The following is a 6996-nucleotide window of genomic DNA, read 5'->3' as shown; positions in this document are numbered from 1 at the left end:
GCTGCGGGAAGGACAGAGTCACCGGCCCACGTGGTGCGCGTGTAACCTTTGACCCCACCGCCGCTCCCCTGCCCCGCCTCCGCGCCCGACCCGGCCCACGGCGGCCCGCGAGGGACAAAACACGCCGCGCCTGGTTGGCGGGCCACCAACGCGGTGGCTCTCCGAGTGCCTTAAAGGGAACGTACCCTGATTTAGAGGAGAGAGAGGCGCCTGGCCCCCTGGAGGGGCGGGGCTACGAGGAGAAGTCCTTGTGGTTCGCTGTCCGTTGGGCGGGCACCTTGACCTTGAGTGGAGACTTCTCTAAGACTGCGGTTGCCAACTGTCCCCTCCCCCAATGGTCCTCTGCTTCCAATTGCAAATCTGCCAAATGACCACGCGGGCTCTAATCTGCGATGTTAGCGTGACCCTCAGCGCCCTCCTCCCCAAGCTCGCCCTTTGCTGTCGAAGGGGTGGGGCTGGGGTGCCTGGCTTCTTGAGGAGGGGGTGGAGGGCAGCCGAGCCAGGGGTGGAGAATGGCAAATGGTGATGAAGTGTCAGAAATGGACCCACCAAACTTTGTCCTGAGCCGCAAAGGGCTCCTTCCTGCCAGCGGCTCGACACCCCCACCAGATGAGTCCTCGTTTCGAGACTGGTACATTATCCCCATTTTACAGTGGAGGAAGCTGCGACCAAGGTCACACAGAGAGCAAGAAGTAGAGCTCTGCCAGGCTAATCCATAGCCTGGACACTTACCAGTAGTTCATATTTTTTCAGGTGTTCGGGGCTTGGTGGAGACTAAGATGCGAGGTCAGAGAATGCTGCCTAGGAGACGTTTTACCAGATCTTGCCAGTGAACTGGCATGTTCCAGCTGCAGAGTGGGGGAGGGTCTTCCATGCACAGGCCCAGAAAGCCACTGGGAAGCGCTTAAGGCATATTCCTGATATTTTCCAGGATCTAATGGGAAGCTGCAGAGGTGGGCAGCTGCAGGCCCTAGGGCCTCATAAAAGTTGCAGAGGAAAGTGAACTTTGTGCTGGAGGACAGGTGGTGGGAAGGGGAGCCAGTGAAAAGCTTTGAGCATTTAAGCAGGAGGAAGAGAAGTGAGAAATGCTCTGGCTGCTGAGCTAGAGTAGCAGATGATTGTACAAGAAGGCTGGAAATAAAAGCAAGACCACACTTCTGGGTGTACATAGAAGGCAGGCAGCCGGGGTAGTGCGTGAATCTAATACTGGATTTGATTGGAAATCTGCAACCTGCAACCACTACCTTTTCTCTTTTTGTAAACTGCAGCAAGTCTCTTGACTTTCACCCCACTGAATCACAGATGATTCCTCTGCCAAATAAAAATACTCATCTGTCTAGCCTCACTTAGCTGTTGGAAGAGATGGTGGTAGCACTTGAAAGAGCTCAGCGTTACAGGAAGATCACAGATGAGCTGGACCCAGTCTCTGCCAGGAAAAATTCCAGTCTGGCGGATAAAGTGAATTGTGGGTGTGCAGGATAATATTCCATTGTGTGGTGCATAATTCTTTTAACCAGTTTCTTTTTTTAAAAAAATATATTTTTATTGATTTGAGAGAGAGAGAGGAGGGAAGAGGGAGAGAGAGAAACACTGATAGGCTGCCTCCTGCACACCCACTACTGGGGATCAGGATCCGGCCCCCAAACTGGTCATGTGCCCTGACCAGGAATCGAACCAGCAACCTCTTGGTGCACCAGATGGACACTCAACCAATTGAGCCACACTGGCCAGAGCTTATCCAGTTTCTTGACTGATGGGTATTTAGTTTGTATTCATGAAACTCAAGGGATTTGGTGAATTGTATCAAGTCCATTATAGCTGAAGTTGGTAACACCACTCATAACCAGAAGCATAGCTCAGTTTTAACACTGGGGCCAGCAAACTTGGGGATGGGGAGACAGATACACATAAAAAGAGTCATCCTCTGCCCCGGCCGGGTAGCTCATCGACCCGATACACCGAGGTTTCGAGTTTGATCCCTGGTCAGGGCACATCCAAGAATCAACCAATGAATGCATAAATAAGTGAAGCAACAAATCAATGTTTCTTTCCAACTGAGCTACCTGGCCGGGGCCACCCTTCCTCTCTTTCTAAAAATAAAAATAAACAAAATAAAAATTAAATTAAATTAAAATAAAATTAATAAATAATTTTTTAAAGTCATCTTCTGACCACTTTCTCTGCAGTCAGGTGGTCTGACCTCTGATCACATATTAAACAGATTGTTTCTTGCTTTGAAGCTTCCTCCATCAGTGTCTTTTCATCATGGTCTTCATAACAACTACTCCCAGCACTATCTCTACCTGACTATCTCTACCATTGCCTACATACTGTGCTATAGTTAAGGTGACCATATAATTTATCATCTAAACCAGAACACTTTAGAGAGTGAGAGTGGACACTATTAATAATGACATTGGATAAGGGAGCATAAACCAAGACTGTCTTGGCCAAACTGGGATGTCTGGTTCTCAAGTGAGAAGTCCAGCTGATAGACTGGGGGACTGCTTGAAGACAAGAACCATACCTCACTTGTCTGCGTATCCCCAGCATCTTCCCAGAGCATGATGTATTGTAGGTGTTTAATGCTCATTTGTTCGTTGAACGGATGACCCAGGTGTAGGGAGTGCCGAGCAGTCCTTTTCAGGGCTCCACAGGATGCTGAAGAGGGAGCAGTGCTAGCAGCCCAGCCTTTCATCTTTGATCCCCATCATTATTTATAATTTCTGGGCTTTCCTTGCAGTGATCCCCTTTCTGTACTGTATGCTTTGACCTTTCCATCCTAAGCTTCAGGTCATTTTCACAATGCCAGGCTGAGACCCACCAGGCTGAACCCTGGAAAGGCACTGGCCTTCCTACCCTGTCCTCCTTATAGGAGCTGAGTGCCTACTGGTCAGCATGGTGGTGGTGACTAAGCGGTCCCAGAAGCCTTAGAACCTGTAACTTTACTTCCTTGGGTCCTCTTTTCCTTCCCTAGCAGGCTCTTGTTACAGGGTCCCCATCTACAGAGCTGCCTCGGTGGTACCCCGAGCACCTCAGTTTCCCCAACTTTAGGGCCCCTGGGTAAAGATGCTGAGTACAGAGGGAGGTTTATCGAGGCTGAGACCTAGCCTACGTAATTACCCTGCTTAAAGCCTCCCACTTCCCTAATTATTGTTATGATGGATATACCCACTCAGCCAGGCATTCCTATTCCCCCCTCCTTTTCAGAATTCCCAACCCCCTGGGTAGCAGGGGGAAGCCGCCTACCTTACTGGCCTTACTCTAGGGACCCATAAGAGAGGAAATGTTCCACCTCCTTCAACTCCAAACCTGTGTGGGCAGAACTGCCAGGAGAGAAGGGATGGCAATCAGCAAGATGCCCTAGGCCTCAGTCTCCGATCTGTGAAATGAGGGGCTGTAGAGATGATCTCTGAGTTATCTGATGCTGACATTGCACACCTTCACCCCGCACTGTCATTCAGGCTGGGCTCAGCAGAGCACCCTCAGGGAGCTGTGGGGGGGCCCTAAAGCCAATCCTTTCTCTCCCTTCCCCATCTTCTCTCCTTTTCTCTCGAATTGCACATGGGACCGCAGAGTCCTGGGCAAATGTTTATCAAGGGCTGGGCCTTCCCTAGCCTAGCTGCCACAGGAGGTAAAAGGCCAGGGACAAGAGAGGCCATACTTCCTGGGCTTGCTGCAGGTCTGGCCCCAGCCCAACCTGGGTTCAAACCTGATCCTCAGAGGCTGAAGCAAAGAACTGAGATGGGGCAGTCTGGGCCTGCCTGCCTGCTCCACCTGGATACACTGGGTATGTGACTTCAAGTCTAGCTCCATCCCTGACTTCTTCACTATGTGACCTTGAGCAAGTCACTTACCTTTCTCTATGACTGCTTCTCTGGGAGAAGTGTCATGCGGAAGCCATCCCATGTCTATGAAGTCAAATTCAGATACCACTGTGTCCTCCTTTGTCCTGGCAGCTGAAAGTGGTCACTCCCTCCCCAGAGCTCTGTGAATATTTTATTCAATGGGTCTTATTGGCTGGTGTCCACTTGTTTTTTCCTCCACTGATTGTTTTTGGACATCATCAGGACTCTTGAGGTTAGCAAGGCACTAAAACTCAACACAAAATGGCTTTAAAAAGTGTGTCACAGATTGGAGGAGACTAAGAAAAAATAGCTAAATGCAATGGGATCCTGGATAGGATTTTGGAACAGAAAGAGAACCCTAGGGGAGAAACTGATGAAATTCAAATAAGGTCTGTGGTTTAGTTAATAATCACGTACCAAAGTTAACTTCTTGGTTTTGATAATTGTACTATGATAAAGTAAGATGTTAACATCAGGGAAAACTGGGTGAGGGATATATAAGAACTCTGTATTATCATTGCAATTTTTCTAAGTCTAAAATTGTTTAAAATAAAAAGTAGGAAAACCCCACAAATTAGCTCTACTTAAATACAAAAGTGGGGGAGTGGGCTTATTGAGTTATATAACTGAAAGGGCAGGGTATATGGGCTGCAGGCATAGCTGGATCCAGGTGGCTTAATTCTTAGGAATTGTCTCCATCTCAACGGATTCTGCTTCTTTTGTGGAGCATCATACTCAGGCAGCCCTATCCCTTGTGGTCGCCAGACCTCGTGGCCGATATTCTGTCATTTTAGCCACCCAGGAGCTTGTCCTTCTCAATAGTCCCATTTTGTTCCCTCCTAGATCCCTAGCACCTAACTTGGTGTGTTGAATGAATGGTTCCAGTAAGAGTCTTGAGATCAACTCTCATTGGCTTAGACTGAGTCATGTGCTCATCTCCAACCCAATCAGTGCCACCTACCTTAGCTCGGTCACATGTGTGGGGTCAGCCCCCCCAACACATGGACTGAGAAGAAGGGCAGGTGACCAAAAGAAGTGAGTCCTGTTATCAGAAGAAGGGTCGCAGGCAAAACTAATACAGTATGTCCCCTGCAGCCTTGGAACGCAGAGCTTTTTGTCCTAGAGCAGCGATTTTCAACCTTTTTCATCTCATGGCACACATAAGCTAATTCCTGAAATTCTGCAGCACACCAAATAATACATTTTTTGCCAATTTGACACCACAAAAAAGGTATAACTTTGATTCATTCACACCGGATGGCTATTGCTGTGTTGGCTGTTGTCATTTTTAAATTTGACAATCTAAGGGAAAAGAGGTCAGTGCCCCTGACTAAAGAGTCAGGTATTGCATGTTTTAAAAATTCTCGTGGCACATCAGTTGAAAATTGCTGTCCTAGAGCCGTCCACACACAGACTTACACTGAAATGTACAGGCTTGAATTCTTGTGGGTGCTGGTGCACTGAGCTGTCAAACTGCAGCCCCAGGATTATAAGAATAGGGCTCTTCCCTGGGATGCTGAGCTGCTTGCAGCTGAATCTGATGGGGGTGGGTGTAAGGGAAGGGGACCAACGTGGACAAAGATGCCAGAACACCAGGATTTCTTCGGGGCCAGGTCAATGGTCAGCTCCGGGCATGGAGCACTTCCTGCCTATCCTTCCCAACTCGAGCCAGGAGTCTAGGTCTCATTTGTTCCTTTGAATTGGGGCGACACGGAGAGAAGGGCAGGGCTAGTCGAGCATTGGGACATCTCAGATGAGTGCCTTCTGCCTTTTGTGAGAAATATCTACTGAGGGGATTCCAGAGTCTCAGCTCCCAGTTTCATCCAACGCACTGGTTGACTCCCAAACCACTATCTCCTCCGCAGCCTCCCCCACACCTTCGGGATCAGGGGTGGGGTGGGGTGTCCACTGAGAAGAGGTCTGGCTTGTGTGTTTTTCAGATATTTTATTAAGAATAAGGCATATGACAGTCACCCCTAAAGCACAGGGCTCTATTTCTGTGGATGAGTGAATACACTCTGAGAAGCATTGGATTAAAAAGCACAGCCAACAGAGAAATCGGAGCAGGATGCCTCTGCCCTGCCCTGCATGTCCCCCAGTCAAGGCTGGCACTTCAACGAGCAAGTGCTTAGAGATCCCTGGCTCTCTGCACTGAGATGCTACTCCACACCCCCTCCTCCACCAAGGAGGCCTCCATTCTGCTGCTTATTGGGGAACGGTTACCCCATTTCAGCCCCGGGCTGGTTCTCCAAACTGCAGGCCACAGTGGGTAGGATATGGGGAGGCAGGGATGCAGATCCTCCCACTGCATTGCCCACTGGTCCCCACCTGCAGCTCTCTTTCCTGGGTCCGTCCACGCTTGGGGTGTGGCTGGAGCTCCAACTAGGGCCCCTGACTGTCCATGACAACATGCCCCTCCCCTGAAGGGGATCCCCGCAGCAGAGAAGACCCGACAAGGGGGAAGAGAAACAATCCTTTCCCTTCTAGTCACCTAAGCATTCCAGGGGTTGGTGGGAGGGGGTCTTCCTTTGGCAGAGTGGGTCCCTCAGGCTAGGGGAGGGGGGGCCAGAAGCTGAGGGCAGGGCCTTTCCCATGCCCTGAGGCCGAGCTTTGGACCCCTGAGGCCGAGCTTTGGACCCCTGAGGCCAAAGGCAGACCACTGACTCCAGTCCCATTCTGCTGCCCTGAGGGTTTTGTTCCAAACCTGGGGCAGGGCAGAGGGGTGGAGGGAAGTCTCTAGTCCAGGAGAGGGACGGGAAAGGGAATGTCTGTTAAAATTGGAACCCTGTGTCTGCCTCAGCCTCTCCTCCAGCTTGCTGAGTGGAGTGGGAAGGGTTGTCTTATTTCCTTTCCCAGGCTGAGAGTTGAGTCAGCCACCCCAGCACTCAGAACCTTTCATCTGGGGGATCTCCAAGCACCCCACAAACAATTAAGTGTCATTATCTCTGGTTGTTGGAAGAGGGACAGGAGTTGGGAGGTGCTGATGGGGGTCACTTGGGGAGAGGCAGGCAGATCACCTGAGGATCCCTGGGGTGGGGTTTGGTAGGGATCCCCAGGTGGACACCTTGGGTTCAGGAGGGAAAGGGAAAGAGGGCTATTGCTATAGAGCTGAGGGGAGGCCAGGTGGGGGTAGCTATGGCTTTTAGTG

The sequence above is a fragment of the Miniopterus natalensis genome, chromosome 17 (genome assembly GCF_054644295.1).
Source record: "Miniopterus natalensis isolate mMinNat1 chromosome 17, mMinNat1.hap1, whole genome shotgun sequence".
NCBI classification, from domain to species: domain Eukaryota; kingdom Metazoa; phylum Chordata; class Mammalia; order Chiroptera; family Miniopteridae; genus Miniopterus; species Miniopterus natalensis.
The sequence above is the reverse complement of the archived record's forward strand: the minus strand, read 5'-3'. Positions refer to the sequence as shown.